This window comes from Monodon monoceros, unplaced genomic scaffold (genome assembly GCF_005190385.1).
Source record: "Monodon monoceros isolate NGI ecotype Baffin Bay Population unplaced genomic scaffold, NGI_Narwhal_1 Super_Scaffold_10, whole genome shotgun sequence".
Classification (NCBI taxonomy): domain Eukaryota; kingdom Metazoa; phylum Chordata; class Mammalia; order Artiodactyla; family Monodontidae; genus Monodon; species Monodon monoceros.
Window position 1 is genome coordinate 54645057 of NW_021703766.1, and position 17385 is coordinate 54662441.

The following is a 17385-nucleotide window of genomic DNA, read 5'->3' on the forward strand; positions in this document are numbered from 1 at the left end:
GGGCGGAGATTGGGGGAGGAGGGGGGAGGCGCGGGCAGGGCAGGGATGGTGCTGCCCCTGGCGGCTGAGGGGGGGACTGCGGTACCGCGAGTCGGGCTCCCCGCGCCCCCTCGGTGGCGGCGGCTCCCACCTGCGGCCCCCCCGCGCAGGTACCGCGCTGCTCGCATAGGCGGCCCAACGGAGCTCGGCTGAACAGCGACATGCAGTAGAAGGCTGCTCATACTGTTATATCGCCCTACAGCATAACGAGCCCTTTATCTTTAGGAAGAACCTTCGTGTCTGTGCAGAGGTCGCTAGTGTTTGCGCAGCGTTTTACAAATAATGATCAGTTACAAATCATGGTGAGTTGCATCAATAAAAGCCCCTCACTTACGTAAGCGCGCTCTCACCTGTAAGGGCCGCCTCCGTGTGGTTAAAAGGCTTCTCCCACTTAAAAAAAAAATCTGTATAAGGACACAGCGTCTAGACCCGAACGTCCCTTTGTGTATAGAGCACTCCAGAAAGTACACCCGCATGTCTGCAGTAAGGACCCCTGGCACGTGCAGAAGGGTTCTTCCCACTCCAAGAACTTGCTCATCTATTTGGGGGACCCCCTCCCATCTTTATAAGGATGCCTCCCATGTGTTAAAGAACCTCCCTAAACTGATTCAGAAAGACTTCAATGTATACAAGGATCAACCTGCCCTTGTCATTGACTTTACAGTTTACAAAGTGTTTTTCCAGCCGCTACCTCTGCTGAGTCTCACAGGAACCCACTGAAAACGCACTGGTAGGGGAGGAAGTAGAGGGGACCTGGCTGCCTCAACGTTACCACCCAGCCAGTCACTGCTGAAGTCAAAACTAAGGTCCCCAGGAATCTGCCCCAGGGGTTCCCCCACCCCTGTGGAGCTGGGCTAGACTTCGCCACCTGGCGTCCCCACACACATGGCCTCCCTTGTGGGGGGATGTGATGGGCAGGGGGGAGAAAGGGGAGATAGCGCTCCACCCATCTCATCCCAATATTTTGCTCCCGATTGGTGAGAAAGGGCTGGGGGGTAGTCGCCCATCTCATTACTAGGGAGAAAAATAACGGTGGTAGTGATGGTCCTAGGGATAACGACGGTAATGACAATGATGAAGATTATGGTGCTGTGGATGGTGACAATGATATGATGAAGGTGACGATGAGGATGGTGACGACAGTGATCATGTTGGTGAATGGGAGACTGAGATGCTGTCTGATAGAGATTTGTTCTCCTTGATCTCCTGCTATTGTTTCCTGGGTCTGCTTCTCCTGGGGAAGATGAATGGTTATTCCAGGGTGGTCCCTGAGCATTTCCAGGGTTCTTGGCTGAATACCGTTCCAATACCATCCCAAACTCTATAGGTGTGAATTCAGGGCTTGGGTGCGTTAGGACCCCCACCCCCAGCGTGGGGGAGGGCTCAGGGCACAGGTTGTTGCTATTGATATTTTGTTTCAGCCAATTCTTGCCATGTGGGGAGAGGGACACAGCATCGCCAGATGTTTCAAATTTCCAAGAGACGACAGAAATATGGATACTTTTAAAAGCAAAATCCCTCAGCTTTTAAATGTTAAAGCTAATTCAAATACAAAAAAAATACTGTGTGGGCTGATGCTGGCTGTTTTGTAAGCTCTGGTCTAGCCAGACGCCGAGCAGCACTGCCGAGGAAGGGGCAAGCGGAGGGAAATGGGCCCACAAAGAGGCTGAGAAGGAGCAGCCCAGAGAGGCAGGAAGGAAGCCAGAGAGAGGCAGCAATGCTGCCTCTTCCAGGAAGGCCTCCTGACCAGCCCCTCTTGCCAAAAGACAAGGGCAGGTCCCGGCTAAAGAACTCACACGTGCTCCCCATGACGTAAATTCTGGGAGACGCATCAGTTTCACGAGGTGATGGTGAGTATATACGGTATGAGTCCATTTAGGTGATGTTCAGGAACAGACAAAACTAATCTATGGTGGCAACAGTAATCAAAACAGTAGCTGCCTCCGGGAGGGTGGGGACAGGGCTGACTGGGAAGGGGGCCGAGGGGACTTTCAGGAGTGATGGCATTGTTCTGTATCTTGATAAGGTTTTGGGCGGCACTTGTGGTACAAGAGGTCTGCATTTGTGGTACACTTAAGATTTGCGCAAATCTTGCCTCGGGGGAAAAGAGAACTCTATTTAACGATATGCATGCTTAAGTATGGGGGGAATTTAGCGGTGTCTGCAGTTTCCTTTGAAATGGATCAAAAAAGAAATAAGGTGGATTGACAGGGGTATAGATATGTAATAAAGCCAAATATTAACGGCAGCATCTAGGTGGTGGGTGTCTAGGTATTCACTGTAATAGTCTTTATTTTTTCCACCTTTATTGAGATATAATTGATATATAACACTGTGTAGGCTTAAGGTGTACACTAATGATTATATATGCATATGTGTGTGTATATATATATATATATATATAGCTATATCTATATATCTATATCTATACACACACAACATACATATATACCTTTTCATGTACCTGTTTGCCATCTGAATATCTTCTTTGGAAACTTGTCTATTCAGGTCCTTTGACCATTTTATAATTAGATTATTTGTTTTTTTCACTGTAACATTCTTTCAACTTTTTTGTCTGTTTGAAATTTTTCATACTAAAATGTTGAGGAAAAAAAGTGGGTGGGAATGTAAATTGATACAGCCACTATGGAGAACAGTACGGAAGTTCCTTAAAAAACTAAAAATAGAACTACCATATGACCCAGCAATTCCACTACTGGGCATATACCCTGAGAAAACCATAATTCAAAAAGAGTCATGTACCACAATGTTCATTGCAGCTCTATTTACAATAGCCAGGACATGGAAGCAACCTAAGTGTCCATCAACAGATGAATGGATAAAGAAGATGTGGCGCATATATACAATGGAATATTACTCAGCCATAAAAAGGAATGAAATTGAGTTATTTGTAATGAGGTGGATGGACCTAGAGTCTGTCATACAGAGTGAAGTAAGTCAGAAAGAGAAAAACAAATACCGTATGCTAACACATATATATGGAATCTAAAAAACAAAATGGTTCTGATGAACTTAGGGGCAGGACAGGAATAAAGATGCAGATGTAGAGAATGGACTTGAAGACACAGGGAGTGGGAAGGGTAAGCTGGGACAAAGTGAGAGAGTAGCACGGACATATCTACACTACCAAATGTAAAATCGATAGCTAGTGGGAAGCAGCTGCATATCACAGGGAGCTCAGCTCGGTGCTTTGTGACCACCTAGAGGGGTGGGATAGGGAGGGTGGGAGGGAGACGCAAGAGGGAGGGGATATGGAGATATATGTATATGTATAGCTGATTCACTTTGTTATACAGCAGAAACTAACACACCATTGTAAAGCAATTATACTCCAATAAAGATGTTAAAAAAAGAGAAATGACCATGAGTCCAGAATGATGTGAATAATGTAAGAGATGGGAGAGAAGAGACAAATTTCCCATGCAGAATTCCAGATAATTTATGTAGCTACTCTACCCTCAAGCATGGAGCATAACTCCCTACCCCTTAAGTGTGGGCTGAGCACGATGACATCCTTCTCATGGGAACAGCACAAAAACGAGGGAAAAAGTAACTTTGTAGTCAAGAAACCCGACAAGCCCTGCCTCAGCCAGGAGTTCAAGGTCAGCATCAGAGTCTTGTTGCTAGTCTGTACCCTTGATGTGACGTGAGGAAAATGGAAATTTACTTCTTTGGTTTTCTTCCCCTAAACCCAAGACCTCAGTCTAATCATGAGAAAAAATATCCATTGAACCCCAAGGTAGGCGCATCCTACAAAATACCTGAGCCGTCCTCTCGAACACGGTCAGGTTCAACCAAAACAAGGAAAGGCTGAGAGACCGTCGGAGCCAAGGCGAGCCTCAGGACCTCACATGTCATGTGGCCTCCTGGATGGGATCCTGGAACAGAAGAAGGACACAGGTAAAAACCAAGGAGCTCCGAATAAAATATGGGCTGTAGGGTGGTGGCGCAGTGGTTGAGAGTCCGCCTGCCGATGCAGGGGACGCGGGTTCGTACCCCGGTCCGGGAGGATCCCACATGCCGCGGAGCGGCTGCGCCCGTGAGCCATGGCCGCTGAGCCTGCGCGTCCGGAGCCTGTGCTCCGCAACGGGAGAGGCCACAGCAGTGAGAGGCCCGCGTACCACAAAGAAACAAACAAGAGACAAAACAAAAAAAAATATATGGGCTGTAGTTAACTACAGGGCATCAATCTAGGTTCATTAGCTGTGAGGAAGGCACCAGAGCAATCTAGGATGTTAGCGGCAGGGGAAATGGGGCCAAGGGTGTAGAGGAACTCTCTGTACCATCCTTGCAACTCTTCTGTAAATGTGAAACTATTCTAAAATAAAAATTTTATTTAAAAAAAAGCAATCCATTTTTTAAAAATGATAAAGAGTAAAAAAAAAAAAAAAACAAGTCTAGGCTCACGGGTACGAACAGGAGACAGCTTCATTCGTTCTCACCCTGCCTGCACACTCCATCTGTCTGAGCCCCCTTTCCCTCCTCCGTGGCTATATCAGGAGCAGATCTTCTCGATTTTCTTGCCATCTGGGGGTTTTCCAACTGTCCCAATTTCAGGGGGTCAACAGTCCAGCCTAACTTAATATCAAAACATCCATCTGGCATCCAGCTCAGTCACTCCCTGTTTCCAGGCGGAGGCTTGACCTAAGACCCCACAGACCAAGGGAGGGGGTGACCCATGGCTGGTTTGCCCGCTCACCTTGCTCTCTTTTCCTGCCTCTGAGATACACACGCCTTTCTTTCTTCTCCTTCCCAAGCTGTGCCCGTCTGATAGCTCTTTGTCTCATGGGAATCCTTGGGAAGCCCCCCCGCCCCCGCCCCGCTTCCTCCTTCCCTCAAGTCCACCCAGAATTCCTGCTTCCCTTCTTCAGCAGCAAATTACTGCTCAGCCCAAGACCACCAGGAACAGACCTGCAGTTGAACAAGCTGGGTTTAGTACTCATCACAGTGAGAGAGAACACACATCCTGGGATGAGAGGTAACACAGACCAAGCAACAGGGTGCTATGGGCTGCACTGGGTCCCCCTAAATACATACGCTGAAATTCCCACCCCCAGTGTCTCAGATGTGACTATGTTTGGAGATGGGGCCTTTGACAAGGTTATTAAGTTAACATGAGGTTATTAGGGGGAGTCCCGATCAAATATGACTGCTGCCCTCATAAGAAGAGGAGGTCAGACATGACAGACATGACAGAAGGACAACCGCGTGAGGACACAGCAAGAAAGCAACCATCTACAGGCCAAGGAGAGAAGTTTCAGAAGAAACCAAACCTGCCGACACCTTGATCTCGGACTTCCAGCCCCCAGGACTGCAAGAAAATAAATTTCTGTTGTTGACACCCCCCAGTCTGTGGCGCTTTGTCATGGCAGCATGAGAAAGCGATACAGAGGGTGTTAGAAAGATGCTATAATTGGCTTTAGATTCATTGGGTCATTTTGAGCAGGGTCAAAGGAAGAGAGCTTGCCCTGGATTTGGGTGTTGTCAGGGAGCAGAGGCAACTCTGTGGTTGGGTGTCTCAAATCTTATCTACAAACAGCTCATGCAACTCAATATAAAAGAAAACCAATCCAAAAATGGGCAAAACAACTAAATAGACATTCCTCCAAAGAAGACATATGGATGGTCAACAGGTGCATGAAAAGATGCTCAACATCGCTAATTATTAGAGAATGCAAATCAAAACCACAACGAGGTTTCACCTCACACCAGTCAGAATGGCCAACGTCAAAAAGTCTACAAATAACAAATGCTGGAGAGGGTGTGGAGAAAAGGGAACCCTCCTACACTGTTGGTGGGAATGTAAATTGGTGCAGCCACTATGGAGAACAGTATGGAGGTTCCTCAAAAAACTAAAAACAGAGTTGCCGTACAAGCCGGCAATCCCATTCCTGGGCATAGATCCAGAAAAGATGAAAACTCTAAGTTGAAAAGATACCTGCACCTCAGTGTTCATAGCAGCACTATTTACAAGAGCCAGGACATGGAAACAACCCAAGTGCCCATCAACAGAGGATTGGTTTAAGAAGATGTGGTACATACATACAACAGAATATTACTCAGCCATAAAAAATAATGAAATAATGCCATTTGCAGCAACGTGGATGGACCTAGAGATTATCATACTAAGTGAAGTAAGTCAGAGAAAGATTACATGATATCACTCATATGTGGAATCTAAAAACTAATACAAATGAATCTATATACAAAACAGAGACAGACTCACAGACATAGAAAACAAATTTACGGTGACCAAAGTAGAAAGAGAGGGGCAGGGAGGGATAAATTAGGACTATGGGATTAACAGATACAAACTACTATACATAAAACAGATAAGCAACAAGGATTTACTGTATAGCGCAGGGAACTATAGTCATTATCTTATAATAACCTATAATGGAATATAATCTCAATAAATATATATAACTGAATCACTTTGCTGTACACCTGAAAGTAACACGATATTGTAAATCAACTATACTTCAATTTTTAAAAATTGACGTTAAGAAAAAAAAGTCTTTTCTACAGGAGGGCGCATGAAAGCGAAGATAAAGGGGTACCAGACAAAGAAACAAGTCATCATCTATGGAGAGAGTGGGTGTTTTGCGGTTGCCCAGTGATACTGACTGAAGCGGATGTTACGTAAGATTGTTTGCATCCTGCGGCGGACCGTCCTGACGTGGTGGTGAGCATCACATCCATTCCGTGTATCCTTTCCCACCAGGTACTGGCATTTATCTCCCTGGTGGGCACAATTGCTTCTGGGCGTTGCAGTATCCACAGAGATGATGGGCATCACTTATTTCCAGGTGTGGCCTGCCTCTCCCGCCGCCCCCCTCCCCCCGCAGCAGGGTCCTGCGTGGGATACAGGGTCCGCCCGTCCAGGAACGCCTGCAGCAGATCTTGACGTGAGGGGAAAGTAGCTTGGATCACGCCAGACTCTGCAGTGGGCGTTTACCTATCACAGTACCACCTGAAGTCACCCCCCGTCTGTGCTGTACTCGCTCAGCCCTTGTCCTACCGTGACCCTCCTGGCCCCTTCTCTTCTTCAGGATACACGCGCCCCATCCCCCGGGGCCTTCTCCCCCTCCGGCAGTCCTCTGGGGTGTTTCTCAGTGGCAGGCAAACCTGCTTCTGCTGTGCGTGCTGGGGGCGCCAGCAGGGGAGGTTCCCGCCAGCTGCCCAGCTTCACCTCCCCACACCCCAGCACCGTAGCCCCAAATTCAGGGGATCCTGTCCTGTTCCACCATGCTCCAGCTCTGTCCCATGGAGGTTCTGAGATGTCTTAGAATAATAGACTTCATTATTATTCAGGCACGGTGAGGCCAAAGGATTGGAAGGCTACTGTCTCAACAAGATGGTTTGCCATACTCACAGGTTCCAAGGGCAGGGGGCACTGTCTCTTCCTGGCTGGCAGTTGACTGCCCTTCTAGATGTGTCCTCATGAGGGAGACAGAGTCAGAGACAGAGACACAGGGTGGGGGGCACTCTGGCGTGCTTTCCTCTTCCTACCAGGTCACTAATCCCCACGTGAGGGCTCCACCCTCATGACTTAATCACCCCCCAAAGGCCCCACCTCCTAATACAATGGTACATTGGGAGTTAGGGCTTCAACGTGTGATTTGGGGGTTGAGGGGTGGGAGCACATTCAGTCCACAGCACCCTACAAGAAAGGAACGCCCGCTCTCTTCTGCAAAGTACGTTTGCAAGAACCCCACCCTCTTATGAGTACCTTACCTCAAGACGGGTGATGGGGTAATTGTGCCACTCTGGACCTCTGCATGTCTGAAGCTTCTCTTTAGAACAGGCAGACATTTATCACCTATGCACTTTCCCACTGGGACCTCAATCAAAGGGCAGAGATGGGGGAAATTCCCTTTAAAAAAAAACAACCAAGCTTTATTGAGGTATAAGTATTGATATACACAGAACTGCATTTAATGTATACTATTTGATGACTTTGGACAAATGCAAACACTGTGATACCATCACCACAATCAAGGTAACGGATGTTTTCAACACCTCCCAGGCTTTTCTTATTCCCGCTTTTAACATCCTTTTATGCTCTCCTTTGAGAAGGTTTTTTTAAATTTATTTTAAAAATTATTTATTTATTTTTGGCCAAACCGCGAGGCATGCGGGATCTTAGTTCCCCGACCAGGGATCGAACCCGGGCCCCCTGCAGTGGAAGCGCAGAGTCTTAACCACTGGACAGCCAGGGAAGTCCCAAGAAGGTTTGTGCACCTTCACAAAAAATGACTCTCTAGCTCTCCATAACTTTACAGATACGTTGGGTTTTTGCTTGTTGCTTGTTTTTTTTTTTTTTTTCTTTTTTTGTGGTACGTGGGCCTCTCACTGTTGTGGCCTCTCCCGTTGCGGAGCACAGGCTCCGGACGCGCAGGCTCAGCGGCCACGGCTCACGGGCGCAGCCGCTCCGCGGCATGTGGGATCTTCCCAGACCGGGGCACGAACCCGTGTCCCCTGCATCGGCAGGTGGACTCTCAACCACTGCACCACCAGGGAAGCCCATTAGCTGTTATTTTTTTATTGAGAGGAAATTCACATCAAATTAACCATTTAAAAATGCTGGAGAGGGTGTGGAGAAAAGGGAACCCTCCTACACTCTTGGTGGGAATGTAAGTTGGTGCAGCCACTATGGAGAACAGTATGGAGATTCCTTAAAAAGCTAAAAATAGAATTACCATATGATCCAGCAATCCCACTCTTGGGCATAGATCCAGAAAAGATGAAAACTCTAATTTGAAAAGATACATGCACCCAATGTTCATAGCAGCACTATTTATAATAGCCAAGACATGGAAGCAACCTAGGCATCCTTTGACAGATGAATGGATAAAGAAGATGTGGTACGTACACGTACACACACACACACACACACACACACACACACGTGCCACGGAATACTCCTTGGCCACAGAAAAGAACGAAATAATGCCACTGGCAGCAACATGGACGGACCTACAGATTATCATACTAAGCGAAGTAAGCCAGAGAAAGACAAATATTTTATCACTTATATGTGGAATCTAAGAAACAGTACAGATGAACATATTTACAAAACAGAAACAGACTCACAGACATAGAAAACAAACTTCTGGTTACCAAAGGGGAAAGGAGAGGGAGAGGGATAAATTAGGAGTTTGAGATGGACAGAAATACACTACTATATATAAAATAGATCAACAAGGACCTACTGTATAGCACAGGAAACTATCTTTTATATCCCGTAATAAACCATAATGGAAAAGAATCTGAAAAAGTATATATATGGATAGATATATATATATGTCACTTTGCTGTACACCTGAAACTAAGAAAACATTGTAAGTCAACTATACTTCAATAAAAAGCTTTGAAAAAACTAAATTAAAAAGTAATTTAATGATTTTAAAGCATGCAATTCAATGGCATTTAGCACATTCCCCAAGCAGCGCAACCATCACTCTATCTAGTTCCGGAACATATTCATCACCCCGAAGGAAGCCCCGCACCTGTTAGCAGACACTCCCCGTTCCCCTCCCCACAGCCCCAGGCAAGCACTCACCTGCTTTCTGTCGCTCTGGATTTGCCTGGTCTGGACATTTCCTAGAAATGGACTCCTACAGTGGGTGACCTTCTATGTGTGGCTCTTTCACTCAGAGTCACATTTCGAGGTTCATCCACAGGGTGGAATGTATCGGCTCTTCTTTGCTTTACGGCTGAGTAAGAATCTGGTGAGTGGATGGAACTCATTTTGGTTATCATTTTTCCTTTTACTATTACAACTGCCACTACGTCTGCTATTATTATTACAACTGCTGGGAATGTTTGCACAGGAGGATGGAAAACTGGCTAGAGAAGGAAAACGGATGAACTCAGAGGGACACACATGTGGGTTCAAATCCCAAATCCCTCACTGTATAGGCCTGCAGTCCCATGGCACTCACACCCCTGATCTGGCCTCAGTTTTCTTAGCTGCAAAATGAAGTTAATGATCCCCACTTAAGTTTGTTTTTATTCATTTTTAATTTTTCATTTTTAAAATGTGGTAAAAATGTACATAACATTAAATTTCCATTTTAGCCATTTTTAAGTGAGTTCAGTGGCACCAAATACATTCACAGTGTCGTACAACCATCGCCACCTTCCACAGAACTTTTTCAACTTGTAAAACTGAGACTCTGTTCCTACTAAACACCAATTCCCCACCCCTCCAGCCCCCAGCCCCAGCACCCACCATTTTTCAGGGACTGTGACTGTATTTTATATCTTGATAGTGGTTTGGGCATCTAACTGTCAAAACACAGCTCCTAGTACATTTAAATGTGTCCATTTCATTTCACTGAACGCACATTTTAACACACAACAAAAAAGAAGGAACATGAAGTTTGAACTCTAGGTAATGATGCACTTGCTGAAATATTCAGGGGGAAGCATACTGAAGTCTGCAACTGACTTTACTTATTTTATTTATTTTTTGGCTGTGTTGGGTCTTTTTTGCTGTGCGTGGGCTTTCTGTAGTTGCCGCGAGAGGGGGCTACTCTTCGTTGTGGTGCGCAGGCTTCTCATTACGGTGGCTTCTCTTGTTGCAGAGCACGGGCTCTAGAGCGCAGGCTCAGTAGTTGTGGTGCACGGGCTTAGCTGCTCTGTGGCATGGGGGATCCTCCTAGACCAGGGATCGAACCCGTGTCCCCTGCATTGGCAGACGGATTCTTAACCACTGTGCCACCAGGGAAGTCCCTGCAACTGACTTTTAAAGGCACCTCAGGGACTTCCCTGGTGGCGCAGTGGTTGAGAATCCGCCTGCCAATGCAGGGGACACGGGTTCGATCCCTGGTACGGGAGGATCCCACATGCCACGGAGCAGCTAAGCTCGTGCGCCACAACTACTGAGCCTCTGCTTTAGAGCCCACGTACCACAACTACTGAGCCCGTGTGCCACAACTACTGAAGCCCGCATGCCTAGAGCCCGTGCTCCGCAACAAAAGAAGCCACCGCAATGAGAACCCCGCACCCGGCAACAAAGAGTAGCCCCTGCTCACCGCAACTAGAGAAAGTCCGTGCACAGCAATGAAGACCCAATGCAGCCGAAAATTTTAAAAATAATTTTAAAAAATAATAAAGACACCCCAAACACCCCAAGTGGGTTGATGGATAGCTACGTGATAAAACAGAGTAGAATGTCAATGGTTGAACCCAGGTAGTGTGTATGTGGGCAGTCACTGTGACATTCTGTCAACTTCTCCGTGTGTTTGAAACATTTTCATAATAATATGTTGGAGGAAAAACTCAGCCTGTAACAGTCATCTCACCCTCAGTCTTGTTAGTCTCTTCAGTTATTAAAAAAAAACCCTCCAGGCACCTGGCAAAACGTGTGTGGGAAGAGAGGTTTTATTTAAGAAGTCACTGGGATCGGTAGTCACAGTGCTGCAGAGCGCGTGTGTCACTGTCGGATCTCTGAGTTGGGACCCTTCTCTTCTTCGGAAAGAAGCTCCCAGCAGTCCCAGCCTTAGTGGGAAGTCTATTCGGCCTTCCTCTGTGGCAGCTGTCTCCGCTGTTTGAGGTAGTATGTTTTTGACACCCACTCCCACATGGGTTTTTCCCCATACCACCAAGCAATTCTCCGGACCCCAGCTGGGTGCCTCACAGTTCACTCAATGGAAAAGATGCCAAGTATTTACATGGGAAAGGGCTCAGAGTTTTCATACTCTCTTCTCTGAGTGGCACCACCCTCCCCAAATCTCCATGTGTTCACCACCCCGGAAGCTCTCCGTTTAAACCCCTTCCATTTGGGATTTTATGGAGGCTTCAATACATAGGCAAGATTGATTAAATCTCGGCCATTGGTGATTGATTCAACCTCCAGCCCCTCTCCCCTCCCTGGTAGTTGGGGTTGGGGGGAGGGTGGTGAGATTGAAAGCTCCAACCCTCTAATCACATGGTTGGTTCTCCTGGCAACCAGCCCCACCCTCAGGTGCTTCCTAAAGTCACCTCATTAACAAATTCAGGGGCGATTGAAAGGGGTTTGTTAGGAATATCAAGACACCTTTATCACTCCTATCACTTAGGAAATTCCAAGGGTTTTAGGAGCTCTGTGACAGAAACAGGGAAAAAGACCAAATTATATTTCTTCCTATAAACCACAATATCACAGGTAGACAGTGAGCAGGGGTCCTGGGCTCAACCTATCATATAGTCCCATGTGTGGGACTTTTCCTCTTGAGTTAAGGCAAAGATGCTTTGCCTCCTTTGTTTCCTGCCCATTCTCACAGCTTGATTTCTCTAGTCTTCCCTTCCGTTCCAAAAGCTACCCAGTATCTTGGTAATAAATTCCTTCTTGGCCAAAACTAACCAGTTATTTTCTGTTGCTTGCAGACTGAGACTCTGAATTCATACACTACGAATCAGAGTACAATCACTGCTACTTTTACTAACTAACCTTACTTAAGGGTTCAGTATATATAAAATGTTTTCAGGCATTGATCAACATCTTACTCTGCTCCGGCTGCTATAACACAGAAGAGGCCAGGTGGCTTATGGGCAACATTTATTTCTCACAGTTCTGGAGGCTGTCCAAGACCAAGGTGCTGCTAGATTCCATGTCTGGTGAGGGGCCATTTTCTCTCTCCACCATGTGAGGAAACCAGGACCCTCATCAGAATCCAACCATGCTGTCACCCAGATCTCAGACTTCCCAGCCTCCAAAACTGTAAGCAATAAATGTTCGTTATTGCACTCTATATAGCATTCTGTTAGAGCCGCCTGAACAGACTAAAACAGGACAGATGGCTCTTTGCTGTGGGGCTGTCCTGCACTGCCCTGCACATTGCAGGATGCCTGGAAGCAACCCTGGCCTCCATTCACTAGATGCCATAGCATCACTCTCCAGTTGTGACAATCAAAAACATCTCCAGCATTTCCTGATGTCTGTACTTGGGACCCTTCTCTTATTACTGTTGATTCCATGAGCCTGTGGTAATTATCCAGAAGATTCCAGGGACTCTAATTACCCAGCTGGTTCTAGGAGCTCCTGGTGCAATTACCCAGCTGGTGGTTCCTAAGACTATACCATGATCCCCTAGTTGCTTCTAGCTACTCTACATACGTCAGTGACTGTACATAATTATGGGCCAATTCCTAGAACCCTGCCATAATTAGCTGGCCTTTTATAGAAATCCAATCATAATTACACAGACAATTTATTTACTAAGTAGAGTGCCATTGAAGCTTCTAGTATTTAAGCCCCTCTTCTGGGTACCAGGGACATAGACAATACACAATATAGATTCAGAGTTCCATCTGTCTCCCTCTGCAAGAATATAATATCCTCAAGGGCAGGGATTTTTGTTTTGTTTACTGATGGACCTCAAGAACCTCAAACAGTGTCTGGCACACAGTAGAGGATCAGCAAATGCTTATTGAATGAAGACATGAATTTGTAGGATAAAAAAACATTTTTCCGGGACTTTCCTGGTGGCACAGTGGTTAAGAATCCGCCTGCCAATTCAGGGGACAGGGGTTTGATCCCTGGTCCGGGAAGATCCCACATGTTGTGGACCAACTAAGCCCGAGCGCCACAACTACTGAGCCTGTGCTTTAGAGCCCGTGAGCCACAACTACTGAAGCCCGCACGCCTAGAGCCCGTGCTCCGCAACGAGAAGCCACCGCAGTGAGGCGCCCGCGCACCGCAACGAAGAGTAGCCCCTGCTCACCGCAACTAGAGAAAGCCTGCACGCAGCAGCGAAGACCCAACGCAGCCTAAATAAACATTTTTCCTTCAACCTGGAAGGGAATTCTCCACTGCGGCCACAAGAGGGAGCCCAAGATACAAGTTAATTCTTTGCAGCGGCAGGTGGGCGGTCTCTGCCCCTCAGCCTCCAGGACCAGGGCCAGGTGACTGCCCTCCCAGCCCCCCAACTCTCTCCAAAGCCTCAACACATCCTTTCTCCTTGGGGAGCCTCCACCTCCCCTTCTGTACTGGGAGATGCAAATGCCTGGAATGAGCTGCTCTGAAGAGCAGAATGGACAGAAAATGCATGAACTTGAAGGAGATTTAAAAACTACTGCCTGGGTCGAAACTCATCAAATGATATACATTAAACATGCGCAAGTTTTTAAAAAAATATCAATTACACCTCAATAAATCTGTTAATAAAGAAATAAAATTTAAAATTACACCGAACTATGTCGGAGAGCGGGTAATTTCCCCTGTACCCCTGTTGACTAATTGTGTCTGGACTAATAATAAAGTAGACACAAGGCAGATTAACAGGAGGAAAACAAATTTTAATTAGTTCGCACAGAGGACTCTTAGAAATAGGACCTCAGGGCTTCCCTGGTGGCGCAGTGGTTGGGAGTCCGCCTGCCGATGCAGGGGACACGGGTTCGTGCCCGGGTCCGGGAAGATCCCACATGCCGCGGAGCGGCTGGGCCCGTGAGCCGTGGCCGCTGAGCCTGCGCGTCCGGAGCCTGTGCTCCGCAACGGGAGAGACCACAGCAGTGGGAGGCCCGCGTACCACAAAAAAAAAAAAAAAAAAAAAAAGGACCTAAGAAGTGGCTAAAGCCGGCAGCTTTTATACTTTTTAGACAAAGAATAAAATGGTGAGGAATTGACAGTACAAAGAAACTTCGGTTTTGGATGTTTAGTTGAAGAATCTAAAGAGTTTGGGCTTGGCTAGTAAATTAGTAAAGCGACAAGGTTTGTTTCTACAGGCTTTTTGGCTCCAAATTCCCTGTCTCTGAGGATAAGGGTGTCCTTCTACCTCCAGATGCAGGAAGGTACCTCTCGTATAAGAGACACTTTCAGGGAGACACAGGTCAGAGTGTCCTTCTCACAACAGCTGCTCCTCCAGCAACTTCAACACAAAATAAACAACATGTCTATGGTGGCATATTTTGGGGTGGCCCGCCCTAGCCTCAACAACAGCAGTGCAAATCCATGAGGCTAGCACAAGAAACTTGAACATCCCAATACAATCAACAAAATAAGAACAATCAAAGGAACCGACAATAATGCCATCTCCCAAGGCAGTAACGTGCTTTAGAAAAAACTTACCGGGCTCCCTGGTGGCGCAGGGGTTAAGAATCCACCTGCCAATGCAGGGGACACGGGTTCGAGTCCTGGTCCGGGAAGATCCCACATGCCGCGGAGCAACTAAGCCCGTGCGCCACAACTACTGAGCCTGCTCTCTAGCACCCTTGAGCCACAGCTACTGAGCCCGCGTGCTGCAACTATCGAAGCCCAAGCACCTAGAGCCCGTGCTCTGCAACAAGAGAAGCCACCGCAATGAGAAGCCCGTGCACAGCAAGGAAGAGTAGCCCCCGCTCGCCGCAACCAGAGAAAGCCCGCGTGCAGCAACAAAGACCCAACGCAGCCAAAAATAAAAAAATTTATTTAAAAAAAAAAACACAACTTACCGACCATATACTTCCTTGTTCCCAGAGAAGAAAACATGCTCATAGAGGTTATCATGCAGCAGCGTCATTGTGTCCGAATATCAGTGAATATGAAAGCAGGATGAGTTCCACTAAAAATCAAAGCAGAAATAGGAGATGACTACAGTTAACCAAGGTCATGAGGATGGGGTCCTGACCCAACAGGACTTGTATCCTTACAAGAGGAGGAAGAGACACCAGGTACCTATCTTTCTCCGTGTGCAGGCACAGAGGGTAGACCACACGAAGACACAGGTAGAAGACAGCTGGCTGTCTGCAAGCCAAGGAGAGAAGCCTCAGGAGAAAGCCATCTTGCCGACACCTTGATTTCAGGCTCCAGGACTAAAGACAATAGATTTCTTTTGTTTAAGCCACCCAATGTGCAGCGGTCCCAGCAGAGGGTGTAAATATCAAAGATCAGTGCAAACGCCAGCTCTGCTCTCAGCTCTCAGGGCTGTAGTCATTTCCTGTGGTTGTTTTAACAAATGACCAGAGCCTTTGTGGCTCAGAAAAACACCAATGTATTGACTTACAGCTCTTGAGGCAAGAAGTAACATGGGTCTCACTGGGCAGGGCTTCATTCCTTCTGGAGGCTCCTGGGGAGAATCTGTTCCCGTGCCTTATTCCAGCCTCTAGAGACGCCTGTATTCCTTGACTCGTGGCCCCGTCCTTCACCTTCACGTCTCTCCCTGACTCTCCTGCCTCCTTCTTTTAATAAGTATCCTCGTGATTACATGGAACCCACCTGGTTAATCTAGGCTCATCTCCCCACCTCAGGATCAGCTGAGTAGCAACCGTGATTCTACCTGCAACTTTAATAGCCTCTTGCTCGTAATGGAACATATTTACAAGCTCTGGGACTTTGGAAGTGGACATCTTTGTGGGGGGAGCATTTTTCTGTGTACCACAATCTGCAAGAGGTCCCATCACCCACACAGCTGCTGTGTGACCTTGTGAAGGGGATATTTCCCCTCTGGCCTCTCATTTCTTCCTCCGACCTGACAATAACCCTTTCAGTTGTATCAGGCAATTTTGAACAAACGATGGAATAAAAAGTGTCATGGACCTAGTGCAGACCTGGAAATTGCTTAACAAATGCTAACTATCCTTGTTATCATTAATGTTAAATATATAAATCGGACACTTGATTACATTTCCATCACCCTACTTGCAAACACCCCCACCCCTGCCCAGCATCCACCAACCCAAAGCCTCGAGGCCCAGCTTCCTTCACTCCTCAACCATTTGAGCAGTGAAAGACCCAGCTGGCCTGAGTCTGCATGGAATTCCACTCCCCCTTTCCCACTTGAACTGAACTGAAATGGGATCTCGGAAGAGGGTCTGAGCGGAATGAGATGATGATGTTCACGAAAGGAACCTGGTCCATCTCCTGGATTCTAGCAGCTCTCTGAAACGTGGGAGACACAAACTCGCAACGTGCCCATCTCCCTGTGCTTGGTGGGGATCCAGCTACAGGAGAAACCTGGAGGAGAAGCAGAAACCAACCCCTAACCCAGCCCCAAAGCATCCCGCCACGTGGAGCCCATCAAAAGGCTGCAGGATGAGTTCAGGAGAGGAGGACTCTTACCCAGGATTTTGATATCTTAAAACAGCCTTTAATCCTGGATAAAACCCACCCCACACTCGTTAGGATGGCTACTATAAAATATACCCAGAAAATAACAAGTGTTGGATGATTCCACTTATATGAGGTCCCTAGAACAGTCAAATTCACAGAAATAGAAGGTAGAATAGCGATTGACAGGGGATGGAGGAAGGGGGGTGGGGCTTGGTTGTTTAATGTAGAGTTTCAGTTTTGCAGGATGAAAATAGTCCTAGAGATGGATGGTGGTGATGGTTGTACAACAATGTAAATGTCCTTAATTCTAC

The 17385-nt window shown here is 47.0% G+C and overlaps 1 protein-coding gene and 1 long non-coding RNA gene across 4 annotated transcripts in view; both read right to left on the reverse strand.

The window, feature by feature from the left end:
- The window catches only part of LOC114908066 (NACHT, LRR and PYD domains-containing protein 7-like), a 582624-nt gene that overhangs the window by 426965 nt on the left and 138274 nt on the right, over positions 1-17385 (reverse strand).
- Positions 10-15939, reverse strand: LOC114908893. 3 transcript variants are annotated; one of them, XR_003797065.1, is made up of 7 exons: positions 15701-15939; positions 15478-15587; positions 9626-9791; positions 7798-7936; positions 3822-3938; positions 390-429; positions 10-235 (listed from the first exon to the last, which is right to left on the reverse strand). It is a non-coding gene; the product is annotated as an uncharacterized LOC114908893 (long non-coding RNA). The 3 variants fall into 3 exon arrangements; XR_003797066.1 differs by having other exon boundaries at positions 10-429; positions 15482-15587; XR_003797064.1 differs by having other exon boundaries at positions 10-429.